Source organism: Equus caballus, chromosome 27 (assembly GCF_041296265.1).
Source record: "Equus caballus isolate H_3958 breed thoroughbred chromosome 27, TB-T2T, whole genome shotgun sequence".
Taxonomy (NCBI): Eukaryota; Metazoa; Chordata; class Mammalia; order Perissodactyla; family Equidae; genus Equus; species Equus caballus.
The window spans coordinates 35,575,622-35,594,035 of record NC_091710.1 but is presented as its reverse complement, the minus strand read 5'-3'; the positions used below and the strand labels follow the sequence as shown (position 1 = coordinate 35,594,035).

Here is an 18,414-nt window from a genome sequence, read left to right as displayed (position 1 = left end):
TTTCTCTATATCTGCTTTCTATGTAACATACTGCATGATCGAATCTAAATCCTGAACTTTCTCCTGGGCAGCATGGACCAATGCCTATAATTGCTATCAGATGGTGATCTTATTCTTTTGGAGCACGAACATGGTGAATACAAGATAAACCAGAAATTAAATCACTCTTTTATAAAAATTAGTAGCAAAATAATTGTATAATTCATGGATAAATTTTCCTTCCGTTTATTGAATGTGTACAATAAACTTCTGAGTATGACTTATCTGGGAAAAATTCGCTGCTTCAGCAAGGTCTAGTTCAACTCATTTTATATTTCTGGCTAAATTCTTAAACTTGTCTACTCTGCCTTTAAAACATTCTGCCTTTGCTTAGAGACGTCAGATAGCTTCACATTTACACAGGTATCTTTCACTTGCTCACCAGACAGCTGTTATTCTTTAGAACTTGGCATCCTCCGGGGCGAGTGTAAAGCTGGGTATTTAATGGCACTGATCTTCCTATAGTGGGCTGCTTTAAAAAAAACAAAAAAACAAGAAACAACTCTGCTGTGTATTGATTTAGCAAGAGTAGTTTTTTTCTGATTCACTAGCATCTAATTCTAACTCGAAATAGAATCTCAAAAGGGAAAATAAGCCCAGCATTTGTCCATAGTGTAGGGTACCACAGTTGCGTGCAGAAGGAGGCAGGGAGGGCGGGTGGCTTAACCTTCCAGAGAGGAAAAGCCATAACCGTGCAAATGAGGATAAAACAGCATATGCTCGTGGAGAAAAATGAGCTGAGCAAGGGTTCCATTTTTTTCCTATACCGTGCAAATTTTTAAGGGTATTTATCAAAAGAGAAATGAAAGATGAAGAAAAGATGGGCAGAGCTCAGTATACTCCAGGGTTAGAGAAAACAGTGCAGCCTAGAGAGGGATACATGCTCAGGGTCCCTGATCAAGGCCTGTGAGTATGTGGACGGCCAGAGGGGGAGTTGGGGGCCCCCAAGCAAATTATTGCTTGATGAGACTGGTAATACACCTGAACCATTGCTTTGTCCCAAGAGTTGGCTCAGTTCCCCCAGCCCCCCAACCCCACAAACACTTGGGAATATTTTGGCCTGAATGTCACTAATTCCACCCTAGTCTTTCTGTTCTTCTGAGCTCTGCTCCTACCTTCCTAGATTAATATCTGGGCTCTATTAATGATTCATTGATCATGTAGTAGGGGTAACGTATATACCCCTACAGATTCTTTTATGTTGTCCTTTCAGCCAAACTAGCAGTTGCTGCCAGCAACTTTTTCAACCTCATTTTTCTTAACTAAAAAAAGAAAACATTTTAAAAAAGAGATAAAGAGTAGAATTTTCTCCAACTTTTAAAATTTTGAGACTTCAGTTTCTTTTACCAAAAGACGTGTTTCAACATTCATGAAAGATGTGATCAACTGTCTCACTTTAGGGAGCCTTGATTCTATCCAGTGACCAGGCCACGGGAATTTTCAATTCAAGCAATGTAAGCTTCTCAAGCATATTTAAATTAATTAAGAAAATAGGCAAATGCATAATTACGTGCCTGCATGCATCAGGCTCCCAATACCTTGCCCCATGCCGAGGCCAAGTCTGGATAAGGCATTCAAGGGAAATAACTGAAACAATCACCTTTGTCCTCAAGATCCACACAGCCCTCAGGGTTTCTGTCACCTATGGAGGTATTTAATTTGAACCTCAGCTGGCCAACATGTAAATGTCAACATATTCTTGGGGATAATGAAAAAGAGTCCATAGGAGTCTTGGTATTTATTTGTTTTTATTTTTACCATATCTTTTTTATTTTAACCACAATTTTACTTTTTTATAATTAAAATAGAAGGTTCTCCTTTGTTCAGCCATGTAAGCTATTTGTATGTAGTTGAAATTTAGTTGTAGTTGTCTGTAGTTGAAATGGAAAGATGAAGTTGCAATTATTGTATCAAGATAACCTTTGTAAGGTAACATACTCTGTCTTAGTTCATACTTGTTAGAGAACTTCTGAATTACTTAACTGGTTGCAGACTTTAGCAGTCCTGAATACTACACATCAGATTAAGTTGTATGTACTTGAAAATTGTGAAATAATTTGGAATCCTCTTATTTTAGAGCAGTAAAAAAAATCAATTTCATGTTTTCACTAGTACATTATGATTGTATCAGTCTTCTGCAGCGAATACCCAAATCACTTGCCATACTGTAGTAAGAAGTAGCAAATGATGTGTAAATTGTTAGCGGGGTATTATTGATCTGTACAAAATGTATTTCACTTTCATTATAACTGTTGCCATCAAATACATGGAAATATGTGGTTTTTAACATCTTTTATTTGAGCAAACTGGGCACATTATTATCAAAATAATATGTTTTCAGCACAAGCGTAGCTGCCAACCTATTTTATGATGCTTCTTGGAGTCTATCATTCTGACCAATATTACATGATCTGTATGGTTGATACGACCTTATTCTGTTTCTCATTTTGTGGAAAATAAAATTACTTTGCTATTGAGATACCTGGTTGCAGAGAATCAAGAAAAAGGAAATAAGTTTATACTGCAGAGTGAAAGACTTAGGATAGATATAAACGATAATTTCCTGGCGATGTGAGTTGATAAATCTAGGAATGAGTTGAAGAGAGAAATTTTGGAACTTCATTCTTCCAAGATCAGTACAAGCCAATTACTTCTTCTTGTTGGTTGGTTCATAAAATATCTTCGTGGTTTAATATAGAAGGATTAGTCTCGTAGAGCTATCAAATCCAGGCACTCTGCTGAGACAATATTCTTTTCTTGGTTCTAGATAAATTAGGTCTATATTTGAAAATTGAAAATTAATACAGTAATTAAGTATTTATTTTAATCACCAAAGTACCAAGTAAATGTGGGTGGCATCCAATGGCAACTTAGTTCTATTAGGTATGTTAACTAGCCAGCAAAAGAAAGAATGGAAATGTAAGTGCCAATTATTAAGCAAAGAGGGAGAGGAAAGTCATGAATGTTGTGGCTGAGAAGTCAAGAATACCCAGAGGTGGGTAATAATTGAAACAATCAATTAATTGAACAAATTGGGGGAAAAAAAGTCTTAGAGATTCGTATGATCAGTGGGATGAATGTTGCTTGAAAGGAAATCCTATAAGAAGTAGGACTGAATAAAATAGTCTTTTAGGATTGAAAAGGAACTGGGAAATATTTAGTTCAATGATCCACATATTGCTATTGGTCACTCTGCAATATTCTCTTCATTTGGTCCCTCAGCATCTGCTTAAATCTCCATTTGGTTGATAAGCAGACTATCCCATTAAATCACTGGATAGTTCTATTGTTATTTAGTATATTGATGTTTGTGCAATTTCCCACTATATAACTTCAATCATGGGATCCTAGTTCCATTATTTCAATCGGACATGAATTTATTAATTAATTTGTCAAGACCACAATATGTTCTTTTATAGATACACACGCATATACACATACACATATATATGTACATATACAGTTATACACATATACACATCAAGGATATATATACCCTTGATCATATTTTCTTTTAATGTCTAAAATCGGAATATGTAAGAGAGATTCTTATGCAATCACTTTGATTTCTTTAGTTGCCACTTGCTTTTCTTTGTTTTAAATATTATCTATATTACATAATTACAATTATAAGTTTACAAGACTACCAACCCCTTTAGGAAATCTTTCTGTGTGTAGCTATAGGCCATAGACTCCTTGATATATTTCATCATATTTTCTTTTCTTTTAGTGCAGCTTTCTAAAGTTGAGAGTACATATATTACTATATTCAGTTTTCTGCTTTCTAACTTTCTCAAAGTTAAAATATTTTTAAGTTAATTTTCTGGAGAATGGGAAATAATATACATTTGCAGAGTCTTAAGTCTTAGGCTCATTCTAATACCTTGGTAAGTGAAGTATCATATATTTCCATCTCACTCTTGTGACTATTTTTTACCTTCAGCATTAACCCAGTTACATATTATTCATAGACATTATCAATCTAACTAAAATCACTAACGTACATTTGCAATATGTTATCATTTGTTAGCGTGTCTATCCAAAAATTTGTTACTCCTACAGTTTTCTTCATTTCACTTTCTAATAGAATCATGACTTTGAATGAACTTTTCCATCTACATGTATCCAGCCAGTTCTTATACTTATCAAAGCTGTGTTCTCATCACAAATGCATTTTATTTCTTACCCAGAATCTAAGGATATGTTCCAATATCTGTGAAGCTTAAATATGAAATAACTACGTTTTGTTGATTTTTACTTGTTTCTTTTTCCTCTCGTTAGTATGTTCATTGAAAACACTTTCTCTTTATATGATTCTTTTATTGTCTGTCTGCCCTCCCCACAGATAGAACTAAGCTCCAGGAAACCCAGGGATTTTGACACTTTTTTCACTACTGTATTCTCAAGGCAGAGGACAGTACCTGTCAGATAATTAGCCCTTAATAAGCATTTGTGGAATAAATATCCATTTTTTACATTACCTACATTGAAAGCCAGCTAACTCTTCACTTCACTATGATTCGTGTTCTTCCAAAGGCTTGCCTTGAGCTGAGAAGAATTGATACAAAGAGCACTGGTTATTTCATATCCCTCTATTGCTGTTTAAGACCTCATAAGCACATGAGATAGTTCTCTGGTATATGCGGGGGTATTTATTAACTTTTACATTGAAAAATTAGTTTTGTTTTCTGAACACCAAGTTTAATAATTCTAAGCAGTCCCTACATTTAAGACCTAACACATTCCAGAGAGGCAGGGGCAGTCTTTGTTACCCATAGCAGTAGCACAGACAGTTGCCATTATTAACACTTTCACTTATTTATCATGAAATATTGTATCCTCCAAAAGAATATACATATAATATATATTTAAGGCATAAATAATAAGAATATGAATAAATAATAAAATGAACACTTGTGTCACCATCACCCAGCTGGAAAAATAAATTTTACCGGTATCTCCTAACTCTATTTAGCAAGAATCACAGTCCTGAATGTTTTTCTTGCTTTTAGTTTCATGTGTGTGTATGTGTGTATAAAACTCAAACAGTATATTGTTTTCAGTTCAACAATATGTTTTTGAGATTTACCCCTGTTAAATGTGTGTAGCGGCAATTTATTTATTTACTGCTGAAAATTTCATTGAATGAACATACCTGATTTATTTATCAATTCTCCTTCTGAGTTGTTTCCAATGTATTTTTGTTGTTGTTGTTTAATTTGCTCTCACAAATAATGATCTTATGAACATTCTTGTATATTAATAATTGTAGTTGCACGTGTACAAGTGTTTCTCTAGGTTCTAGAATCTAGAGTGTATGTCTAGGAATATTGGCTTTTAATATCAATTTTTTTCCCAAAGTGATTGAATCAATTTGTCTCACTACCAGCAACCTATAAGGGTTTCTTTTGTTGTCCTTAACTCTTTTTTTTTTTTTTGAGGAAGATTAGCCCTGAGCTAACTACTGCAAATCCTTCTCTTTTTGCTGAGGAAGATTGGCCCAGAGCTAACATCTGTGCCCATCTTCCTCTACTTTATATGTGGGACGCCTACCATAGCATGGCTTGCCAAGCGGTGCCATGTCCACACCTGGAATCCAAACCAGTGAACCTCAGGCCGCAGAGAAGCGGAACATGTGAACTTAACAGCTGCACCACTGGGCAGGCCCCTGTTGTCCTTAAGTCTTAACAGAGAGTTGCCAGCTAAACTGTCTTTCTACCTCTGAAGCCACAAATCTGAGTGGCAACTATCTCATGATCTTCCTTATTTATTGGTTTGTTTGTTTGCTTCTTTGTTTGGGTGCCTTTTCTAACAGATTTATTTCTATATCTATTTTTATTCGCGTCTTATCTTTGTGATAGGACATACTATGCTGTATTAGGTATATAATTATGGTTCGTCTAAATATATACTCTTCTCCACCAATTTTCCCTCCATCTCAATAGTGTGGAAATTCCTCAAGGAGCAGAAACTATCTTATTTATCTTGATATCTTGGCCAGGCACATAGTACATGATACACTATTTTTGGTTGACTATTTATAATTTTAAAAGGTCTACATTCACTTTCAGTAGAGGGAGCCTCAAATTTGACGTCTTAATTTTTCCACTTGTTCTCTCTGTAAAACTGCTTTGGATTCCCATTGGTTTCCGTTTTTATGTCATGGGCTTTTGTTTTAGTTGAAGCTTACTCTCTCCCATTAACAGAATGGCCTTCCTCAAGTCCTTTCACATCTTTCAGCCAGGGTGACCAGCTTCCCCTGACAGGAAGACAAGCATAGCACACTTTCTCCCAGAATCTCAAAGCTTGTAGGTAAGATAGTTTTTCAGTGAAAGTATAGTTCTTTGAAGCTCTAGTTACTAGCTCTGACTGACTCCCTCAGTAATAACTATGGAAAATCCCAGTCTTTTCTTTTCCATGAAAAAGAAAGAAAAATATCTTGGATATTATGTAAAAATGCTCTTTGTTTACACTATCCTGCTTCATTTTCTTTGAGACAAGATCTATTAGTAATTAAGAGGTATCATAGGCTGGCAATTGCTTGTAAATTAAACCCCAGATCCTCTGTGCTATCACTTGTTGATAATCCCTCTAGAAAAAGTAACCTGACTTTCAAGCCAGAAAGAAAGTAATTGTATTTCCTGACTTCGAGCCTCTCTTAGAAGGGCATCCTCTTCATGGATCTTCAGCCTTTCCACCACAATCACACACAACTTTCCAAATACCTCTCCATTTAACAATTGAAATCAATGGAATCTTAAGATTTTCTAGAGAAATTTGTTGACTCGACTTGGTCTCATGTTTAGAATATTTGTGATTTTCTGAATTTACTTTGATTAAAAAAATAGATACACATGACAAACAAAAAAGCCCCCACTAATTATAATCTAATCTCCAGTTACTGAAAGAAGGATGGAAGGGATCACTAACAGAAGTTAGAAAAGGGGAGGCATTTTATTCAAGTAGCACACAAAAGCAAAAGAAGGAGTATGGGTTTTAATATTTGCATTTCTCACTGAGTTGTTTTAAAACGTGGACTGAAAATCAGACTTTTAAAAAATTCTGAACTTCACGCTCTTTCCAGCAAGCATTCATTCTTATCAAAACCCCACCAACATATCAGGCGTTACTTTGTATATGCAACAATTTAAGAACATAATATGAATTCATATAACCAGGGAAAATGCTTGAGTTTCTACTACCTGCTGGTGAGCTATTTTCCCAAAGAAAATTAGTGTCAACACCAAGGTTTACCTGGATTGCTGGTACTGCCAAAACCACCTCTCATCATGCATCAAGCAGTGGTAAAAAGTGTGGACTCTGACACCAGACTCTTGGGTCCAAAGCCTGGTTTTACTACTTATCACCTAGGGCAAGTTATTTAAACTGTGGCTCAGTTTCCTACTCTGTAAAATGAGTGCAGTACTATTGTTTATTTCATTAGATTGTTGTAGAAATCAAAAGAATTAAAATCATGTAAATTCTTTGCAAGTATCTGGCATAAACTAATAGCTATCTAAGAGTTCGCTATGGTTACTCTTACTTACGTTCTGCTGTTCCACCTTCACAGTGAATTAACTTGATCATTTCTATTAAAGTTGAGCATAAAACAGTCCTAGACACATAAAGGATCTTAATGCATATGTGTTAATAGATAAATAGTAAATGTTCAGGTCACATTGGTTTATAACATTTTATAAATTTCAGATGTGCATCATTATATTTCACCTCCTGTATAGACTGCATCATGTTCACCACCAGAAGTCTAGCTGCCACCTGTCACTGTACACATGTGCCCTTTTACCCCTTTCACCCTCCCCTTGCCCCATCCCCCTCTGGTAACCACCAATCTGGTCTCCACATCTATGTGTTTGTTTTGCACATGTAAGAGAAATTATTTTATAAAGATAGTAAAAAAGTAAATAAATGAGAGCTTTTAATCTTGTTCATCCTAATAATATGCATAAAGGTTAACAGCATAAGCTTTGGAGCCAGCGAGCCTGATTCATATTCTGGCTCCATGAGTACTGCTTAGTGGAATGACCTTGTGCTAGTTACTTAACCTCTCCAACTCCAGTTTCTTCATCTGTAGAATGGTCCATGGTGTTGACCATGGGGATGTTGGAAGTATTAAGTGAGGGAACTCTTATAAAAGTGCTTAAAAGAGAGTCCCAGGGTAAGCACTCCATTGGTGCCAGCTACATATGCTGACAAAACCTACTTCTAAGCATTACCAGCTTTTAATAATTAGTTATTTTATATGATAACTTTTATCAGAGGAAGTGTCTTATTTCTTTGGGATGATGGATAATAAAGTTTTTTTGAAATTCTAATTAAATGTTGAGATATAAGGTTTACCTAAAATTTCTAAGAGGAGCAGTTCAGCTATCAAAATCATCGTTATTTTGATGACCCTAGGCTGTTTATTTTGAAAACCTGCATTAGCTGAAAGTGACCAGACTGGCGTGTCTGAATGAGGGAGCTCATTTGCCAGAGAGAGCTGTCTCCTTTTTGATCCGTTTTGAAAAATATAATACTTAAAAAATTTGACTAGATGACAGAGCGCGGTTTCTCTTCTTGATCCTAAATGTTCCGAGTTTCTCCAATATTCAGAATTTTAAAATTATTATCTGATTGAGATATTGTATTTTGAATTATTTTTTTTTAACATCCTGAATTATAACCCTTAGGCTATAACCTTTAGATATGAGAATAAAGTTTAAGATGCCCAGAGTTCATATTTATTTAGCGTGCAGTTTGTATTAGGCAAGATTATGTGCTTTATAGACCAGCTCTTATTGAATTTCACAACAACACTGCAAAGTAAATATTATATCCCCTTTGGCAGTTGAAGACACAGAGGCTTAGGGAAATTAAATAAACTTCCCAAGGTGACGCTGATGAGCAAGGTTAGAAGCATGGGCTGTACAATTTTAAAGTTCATACTCTTTCTGCCATATTTCATTGCATTAATGTTATCAAAATTTAATTAAAATTAAACTAGTTCAATATTCTTCATTAAATGATTTATTTCCCTGTATGCTTCAGTGCATTCACACAACACCATTAAACATATAACTATGACATCACTGCTTTTTAATTACATTTTGAATTTGTCGGACAAAAGGTACCTCAATATTCTCAACTGTTATTAATTTAATGGAGGAATGTACCAAATGTCTCATAGTCAGTGAGTAACTAGACCAGTGAAAACTCCTCTGTAAGTTGCAAACATGGCCACACTTTTTATTTTGGCAAAGTGGGCATTAGGTTTAATTTGGGATAGACCAATGATGCTTATTAAGGGCAAGTTTATAAAAGGAATACTGATTTTCATAAAGACTATTTTATCCCTGTGATTCCAGTCTACTTTTTGCCTTGCTTAAACTATATTTTGCTGAGGACTGACTAATTGGCCATGATAAGAAACCACTCTGAAAGTGATCTTAGATCACAGCTTTTGTCCAGCTTCCTGGGCTGCCATCTCTATTTTCTTGATTAATTCCTTAGTCCATGAATCACGGCACCCACCGCAAGCCAAGGTGGAGCATTGCCTTCTGTGGCACAACCACCACTCTGCAGGGGAATGCCAGCAAGGGGAGCCTGCCTGCTGGAGAACCATCCAGCTTGCACCACCCCTCAGTATGGTGTGTGTGGATTTATTACAGAATTTATGAGAGTGAATGATATAGTTAATGTTGCAAGACTGCTTCCATTATAACCCTCTCTTTGTACCTCCTTATAATTTTCTGACAAATTGTCCCTCTCAGATGAAATCTTTCATGCTTAGTCTTAGCCCAGCAGTACATTTTCTTTCCTTGACTTCATAAAGAAAAATTTAGTCATTTTATCCAAGTTCAAACAAGCACCAAGTGGTGGTTCATTTTACTGAAATAAACGACAAAAACTGTGGCACAAAATAAATCATAAACTATACATAGTATGTGCAAAATGAAGTTCATTTGTAGTTCGGATATTTTGTAGGAGAAAAGGAGGGGTTGAAAAAATTAGCCATTGGATAAAATGTTATAGAAAATACAGACTTGTTAGTTCATATGTTTAACAGATTGTATAACATATAGAGGTGGAAAGGACGTTAGATCAGTGCCCTCATTTTACATACAGAAGATGAAGTCCAGAATGATAAAAATCACTCGCCCAGGTGGGTGACCTCACAGCCATTACACTAGCCATTCTTAAGCAATTCCAACCAAGAGTGAGATATAAGCAAGATCTCTAAAGACCTAAACTCAAGACTGGTTAACCATCTTTGCTCAAATCTGAGCATTCTATTAGCCAAAATAAGTCACAGCTGCAGTCAATATTCATAGGATGGATAGCCTCCATTTCAATACTATCCTAAGAAATGCAATTAAAACAACGACTAAATCCTGTGTTAATTTTTTTTTTTTTTTTAGGATTTTAGATAGGTTTTATTTTTACAGCAGTTTAGGTTCACAGCAAATACAGAGCTCCCATATACCCTCTGCCCACACACATGCATAGCCTCCCTGACCGTTAACATCCTCCACTAGAGTGGCACATTTGTTACAATTGATCAACCTGCAATGACACATTATTATCACCCAAAGTCCATAGTTTACATTAGGGCTCACTCTTGGTGTAGTACATTCTGTGGGTTTGGGCAAACGTATAATGAGATGTATCCGTCATTATAGTTTCATACAGAACAGTTTCACTGCCCTGTTAGCCCTTTGTTCTCCATCTACACATTGCCCCTCTTCCCTAATCCCTGGTCCTTTTACTGGCATCATAATTTTGTCTTTTCTAGAATGTCATATGGTTGGAATTATATGCTATATAGCCTTTTCAGATTGGCTTCTTCCACTTAGTAATATGCATTTAAGTTTCCCCCATGCTTTTCATGACTTGACAGCTCATTTCTTTTTAGTCTAAATAATTGCCTGGAAGTACCACAATTCATTTACCAATCACCTACTGAAGGGCATTTTGATTGCTTCCGTTTTGGCAATCATGAATAAAGCTGCTATAAACATCCATGTGCAGGTGTTTATGTGGACATAAGTTTTCAATTCCGTTGGGTAAATACCAAGGATCACATGATAAGAGTGTATTTAGTTTTGTGAGAAACTGCCAAATGGTTTTCTAGAATGGCTGCACCATTTTGCATTCCCATCAACAATGAATGAGAGTTCTTGTTGCTTCACATTTTCAAAAGTGTTGGTGTTAACAGTGTTGTAAATACCATTTTCAAACATAAAATTAGCAAATATTTTCTCCTTTGCTCTTTAATACTAGTTTTAATTACATAAATAATACATACTTCAATATATCTATCTGAAATATATATGTGTACAGATGTGCATGAGTATGTGTGTATTTATATTTAGAAACAAATATACAACATACTTGTATAATCACCTGATATCCTACTAACTAAAGGTAATTACTCTAAAGTTTTAATAAAACTCATGACAACATAAAATGATTGTGTAGCCATACTTGACAGTACAAAAGGATTTTTCCATTCTTTTCTAAAGAATAATTTTAAATTTGTACCATTCTTTAGAATTCCGGGTCTTCATAGTAGTTTAACATCAAGTATATACCCTAAAAAAGTAATAAAAAATGTGGAGAAAAGTTTACATCCAAAGAAGTACATCTTCTGTTGCTATGAAGCAAACTAAAGGTCTAAACAAGAGAAGTTAAAGCTATAACAATAAATTTGCGTGTAATATTAATTTGGAAAAATTTTCCAAATTAATATTTAAAATAAATTTTCTAAAGGGGCCGGCCAGTGGCGCAGCGGTTAAGTGCACATGTTCTGCTTTGGCAGCCCAGGGTTTGCCGGTTTGGATCCCAGGTGCGGACATGGCACTGCTTGGCGGGCCATGCTATGGTGGGCGTCCCACACATAAAGTAGAGGAAGATGGGCATGGATGTTAGCTCAGGGCCTGCTTTCCTCAGCAAAAAGAGGAAGATTGGCAGCGGATGTTAGCTCAGAGCTAATCTTCCTCAAAAAAAAAAAAATGAATAAATAAATAAATTTTCCAAATATTAATGATTTTGAGTAAGTGTTTATGGTACCACATCAAGTGAAAAGGACATGTTTAAAATAATTTATGCAATACTATGTTGTCTCTCAAAAGAAGTGCACAGAGAAAGATATTAAGTAAAAAGCAAAATATTGAATAGCAGTTATCTTTCAGTGATGCTCTTGTAAGTATTTTTTTCAATTTTCTTCTTGTGCTTTTTTAATAATCTTTATTCATTGAGCATGCATTTTATAATCAGTGGAAATCTATGTGAATCATAGTAAATTCACTATGCTTAATATAAAATGACTTTGTGTTCTTTTTTGGAATTAAATCCAAAAATATGGGTTATCGATGAAAATTTAAATGCTTTAAAGACCATGTATAATAACACTTAATGAGTATTTAAAACTAGAAATATGTCCATTGTTCTGTTTTACTTAAGAAAATGCAGAAATAAGTATTCAGTTTTCAAAGGCAACAAACTATTTTCTTTAGAATAAAATGAGCTTTCAAACATGCTGAAAGAGATCAATCCACATTTTACAAAACACACTGGATCCCAGATCAGCAACACATTCTTGTTCTGATGTCTGTCTGCTAAAAATATCAAGTGCATCAGAAAAATCTTACTGACCTGGAAAAACCTAAATAGTAATCTAATCTTTAGTCATGAGCCATTGAATATTAGATCAAGAAATACTTTAATTTTCCTCATCAATGATTTTTATATTAAAGTCAATTTAGTCCACAGGAAATAGGCTAAGCTGAGTAACTAGAGATTTCTGACCTTTCTTTTTCCACTGGGTGGAAGAACCAAACTTGACTGCCATGGTCATGTTTTCTTAATGATGAAAGTACTTGACTCTCCTTCTGACTAACCAGGTCTGATTCCTGCACCTACTGTGATATATATGAGTATTTAAAAACAGGGCATTGCTTTCTCAATTGGTAGCTTTTTTCAATTAACTTGACGTGATAATTTTGTTGCGAATATCCTTTACTTTTGCTTAAATGTAAAATAAACATAAATCACATAAAATAGCAAAACTATTGTTGTTCCACCACAAGCACTATATTGACTACCTCCATTTACTTTTCTGATGTATTGTACCCAATCAAGATTTCTATTTAGGGGCCGGCCGGGTTGCACAGTGGTTAAGTGCGTACGCTCCACTTCTCAGCAGCCCGGGTTTTGCAGGTTTGGATCCCGGGTGTGGACATGGCACCACTTGGCAAAAGCCATGCTGTGGTAGGCGTCCCATGTATAAAGTAGAGGAAGATGGGCATGGCTGTTAGCTCAGGGCCAGTCTTCCTCAGCAAAAAGAGGAGGATCGGCAGTAGTTAGCTCAGAGCTAATCTTCCTCAAAAAAAAAAAAAGATTTCTATTTAGAATTCAATCTATGTTTTGCATGAAGAGCTGTACTCATGAAGTCAGTAAACAACATACATTGCATTTTTCCTAAAGATCATGTTTAAAGTAAAAAGGGCAATGTGTTATTACACTGAAATAATTTTGCAATTGTCATCTTAAGTAAAATTAATGAAAGAAAAATTTATTTATTAACTAAACATTTTTATTTGGATTTTCTCTTTTTCAAAAATAAGTAGATAAGCATTCTTCCTGGGGATCATTGATCTCAAAGTCTATAAAATTTCCTATTGTTAATCCTCCCAGTACTCCAGTAGTCGTCCCATATTCATTTGGCCGAATCTTTTTAAGGGTCCCCCAAGTGGAGAAATACTGAGATTGGAGGGAGACAAAAACTGCTGGTGCCTTAAAAAGTTTCACCAAGCAAAAAAATCACCCAGCTATGAACTTTAGGTGATAATGATGTGTTAATATAGATTTATCACTTGTAACAAATGTATCACTCTGCTTGGGATGCTGATAATGAGGGAGGCTATGCTTGTGTGGGGGCAGGGGGTGTAGGGAAATCTCTGTACCTTCCATTAAATTTTACTGTGAACCTAAAATGTCCAGAAAACTAAAGCCTATTAATATATATATAAATGAAAAATAACAAAGTCCATTAACATTAGATATATGTATGTATATATGCATATATACATATAAATATATATGCATTTAAAAAATCAACCCAAACTGACTTCCTAATTGCCTAATGCTTAAAAGAACTCTGGCCTCTTTTGAGAACATCCAAAACGGAATATGTGGTTCAGTCACATCTACAGTAAAGGATAAGTATGTTCCCTTTATTTCTTCACTAAATTATGAGTCCAGTTAGTCCAGGGGCAATCATAGTGTTCAAGTCAATTCAATTCAACTATTTGTATTATTTCTTGGAGACTACATAGAGTGTAATTGGCTGATTTCTCTATTCCTTAGATAAAAAAATGTATTCTGAATATCTTCTAGTGGCCTGTTGAAGGTTTAGGTATTGGTTAAATTTCAAACAAATTAAACAAATGATTACGAAAAAATCAGACATATAATTGTTGTCATTCTCCGTATCGAATGTTGTCCCCAAAATTCTCCTCTACTTCTTTAATTCAATACCTTGTGATATATGTCTATGCATGTAGATGTTGACTTACATTGAGATGTGATAAGCTATAATCATACAGCCCTAATTTTGCAAATTGTATGGCTATTGAAAGAAATTAATTTATGATTTATATTAGTTCTCATTTTTTTCCTGTAGCCAATATTCAGACACTCACATTTTACTCCTCCTTTCCTAGGAAAAAATATAACTTGCTATCATAGCAACTTTCTATCAAAAGCAACTAACACTCTTATTTCCAGTGAACTGTGTTACCTTATCTGTACAAGGCTGCGAGTTTTCTGATCATTTATAAGGCTCTGGATTCTCAAAGAAGTCATATAATTCAGTTGGATGTCCAACAGTAAGTTTCACAAGTCACTTTGCCTTAATAATTTGTTTTATAAACTTTCGTTTTATAAAAGATTATTTATAAACAAATATAGAAATTATAAATCTAAAATTTACATCCATGACTCTTTGCATCTCTTCTTAAGGGTATTGGTGATGGTATGTTAAACAGTTTTCAGAATGCACCTCTGAGTGCTGATGGTTTGGATGGCAAAACTGTAATTGCAAATCATCCATCCTTGAATTCTAGCACAATTCTGACAGTGTTCGCAGTCACACTCATGGACGTAAACAAACATATAAACAACAGGGAAAAATCCTTTAGTTTAGTTTGTTGCAAAATTAAATATTTCAAGCAATCCTGTTCTGTTACAAATAGTAACCCGAGTCTAAATTCTGAAACTCCAAGCAGAATTTAAGTCAGTGTTCAGGACCTCTCCTGACCTTTTGCTCTTATTTGGTGTCTCAAATAAAACACAGGAACTAATTGGCCAGTGTTTGTGCCTGAGAAGAAGGAAGGGAAGGAGCAGTATATAACATGCAATTCCAAACTTCAGGCACCTTAAATCTTTCTTGAATTTCATGGCTTTTTCTTACCTATGTAAATGGGAATCTGAATAGGAATTAGCCCTCAGATAAAGCTGAGTGTTAATAAAATTAGGTCAGATAAGTTTTGAATGTAAAATATCTCCGTTAAATTAACAGAATTGGGAATGGGAAGTATCTATGATTATTTTGAACTTATGAATAATGTTTAAAATGTGTTTACTTTCTGTGGCTTCTTGATTCATATAATTCAAATTGTATTTTTAAAATTCAACTTCATTTTACTACATTCCTATCCATGGATTCATTACTTCAATTAATATTTCGAGGGTAACAAAAATGAAGACATTGAAGAATAGTATGGGCAATTCACCTGAAATAATTGAAGCAGCACCATATGAAGATAATTGTTTGATATTAAGCATTAATAATCAACTATCATAGTCTGAGACTTTATGAATTTAAAACAGTCATTCATTAATAATGGAAAATTTTTCTTTGGTAAAACAACATTAAAATTACTTCTGAGCTGATTTTTCTAAAATAAAGCTGCAAAATTAATGGAAAAAATGTATTTTTGATAATGACACTGACATATTTCCTAGAGATCATTAGACTAAATTTGAAAATATAAGGTATCTCAAAAATCAAATACAAGATGATATCCTTTTTCTTTGTGTAATGAATTTATAACTTCATTTATTAATTGACACTTCACATTATATTTGATGTAAGACCAATCATATTTCCTACAGAAATATTCTGGGGAATTGTCTGAGTACCTGATTTAGAATTTATTAATTCTATCTCAGTGATTAAGCTAAGGATTTAGTTCCATTTATAGTAATATCTTCCTTAAGATTCTGTGCTTGAAAGATTTTTTAACCTTACTTACAAGAGTGCAACATACACTGCTTATAAATATAAAGATTCAGACTTGTAAAATACTAATTGCCGAACAATATAATTCCTCAGAAGCAATAGAGAATGTGTCTCGTTTGAGTTTCCTTAAAAAGATCAGTAATGAATATATGAAAATTATCATTATGGTATATGCTAGGAAAATAGTGTAAAAATATTTCCTGAGATCTGATTCAAATGTATTTACCTATTTTTGGCTAATATAATATTTGAAGACTGAATACAAATGGACAATTGTCATTAGAGATAAACAGAAATCCTATTTGCCAACTAAGCACAGCCTGAGAAAATGCCGTTAGTATAAATATATCTAGTTTTTAAAAGCAATGAATATTAATAGTTAAATGATTTTAGGTTTCGTAAAGATAAATTTTGACTTTCGTAATGGTAGCTTTAGTTATTGTTTATATTTAACTATGTAACATCATTGATAGTCAGGATCATATCATATGGAAAATGGTTGGGATTATGTCTTTTTACTCAAGAAGTGCCTAGTACTGTCTTTTATTGGGTGGATAACTATAAGGAGAGAATTATCTCATTGTAGTTATTGAGGAAACAATATTAAATAATAAAATAGGTAACTATGACAATTACAAGTCATAATAACTAAAGAATATTATTCGTGTTAAATCATTTTGCCTAACACCACAGTAAAACACTTGTCACCACTCAGAGGTTAACTTGTCCAAAACATGTGGCTAGTAAGTGGTGGAGCCAGAATTTTAACTGAAACCTCTGATGTTATGCTATATGGCTCTTGTTTACTATTTACTGGAAGTGTCCAAGATTATTTACTTATTTTTATTTTGTAGATGGGTGATAACTTTAAAAAGGCTGCCTCATCAGCCCTAAGTCTCCAGTTCAGTACTGGCTCAATGTTCTTGAAGGAGAAAACATTTTTTTCTTATTTAAATAAACTGAATTTCAGAATATATCTGGATTAAGATTGCATAGGGTCCGAAATTGAGAAAGGTTCATAGGCTCTCAACTGACATTTGAAACTAGTTAGAATTAACAGCTTAAAAGACTGAATGTACAAATGGACAGACCATCTATGACAGTAGAACTCTAACCCACTACCTCTGTAGCAATTAACCCAGAGTGGTCAGGACTTGGTCTATGACCGCCAGCTTCTCTGTTTTTTGCCCCAACTTCCAATCAAGACCAAACAGCAAAAGGCTCAAACCAATCACATAAAATGTCCCACTTCCAGTTAGTCCGTCTCCAGCTTCCCCAAGTCAACAACCTGCAATGAAAGCATATGGAAATCTTTCTTTTTACACCATTAAGATTTCCCACTTCCCTGTCTGACTTTGAGCCTCCACCAAACTCATGTGATGGTGATAAATTCCTTCACTGTTGCAAACTCAATAAATAGCATCCTTTTTTTCTCATTGGGGTGGTCATCTTTTATTTTGACACAGTGTTCACAATGATTTCGATTTTCTCTTTCCTCTACACTTTCCATAATTTTCCCAACACCTTTTTAACTCTTTGAATTCAATTTTAAATGTAAAATCCATCTCAGTTGATTTTTTAAAAAAATTTGTAATTTGAAGGAATCCAAGGTCCATACAGTTGGTCACATCTGGAAATCCCATCTTTCCTGAGACTGAAGGGCACAAAGTGTTTGTAATATGTCCCAAAGCCATACCTCTCTTAAGTCAGATCAAGCCTGAAAGTTTGTAGGTTGAACTTGTGGTATGTTCCTGCCTTTCAGCACAAAAGGGTTTCTTGCTCGATGCTTAGTCTATATCAATCTAAGTTTAAATGTACAGCCCTTGCTTTGACAGTCCTGTGTTTTGCCACAGTTCCAGATATAGATAGTATGGTGCAAAATGTGCACGACAAGGAGCAGCATATGCTGTAATGACAGACCTGGGCTGAAAAGGAGGGAATGAGAAATATAAAATGACAGGGTGACAAGGCAGACTTTGTGGCCAGAGATTTTAGAAAGGGTTATGTAATAGATTGCTCCCAAAGATATGTTGGTAAATAGCAAGGAACACAGAATTTGTAGAAACATGAAA

The 18,414-nt window shown here is 34.6% G+C and overlaps 1 protein-coding gene across 1 annotated transcript in view; it reads left to right on the top strand.

Moving 5' to 3' along the window:
• Positions 1-18,414, top strand: part of SGCZ (sarcoglycan zeta) — a 1,066,277-nt gene that overhangs the window by 619,376 nt on the left and 428,487 nt on the right. The gene's annotated exons all lie outside the window — the stretch shown is intronic.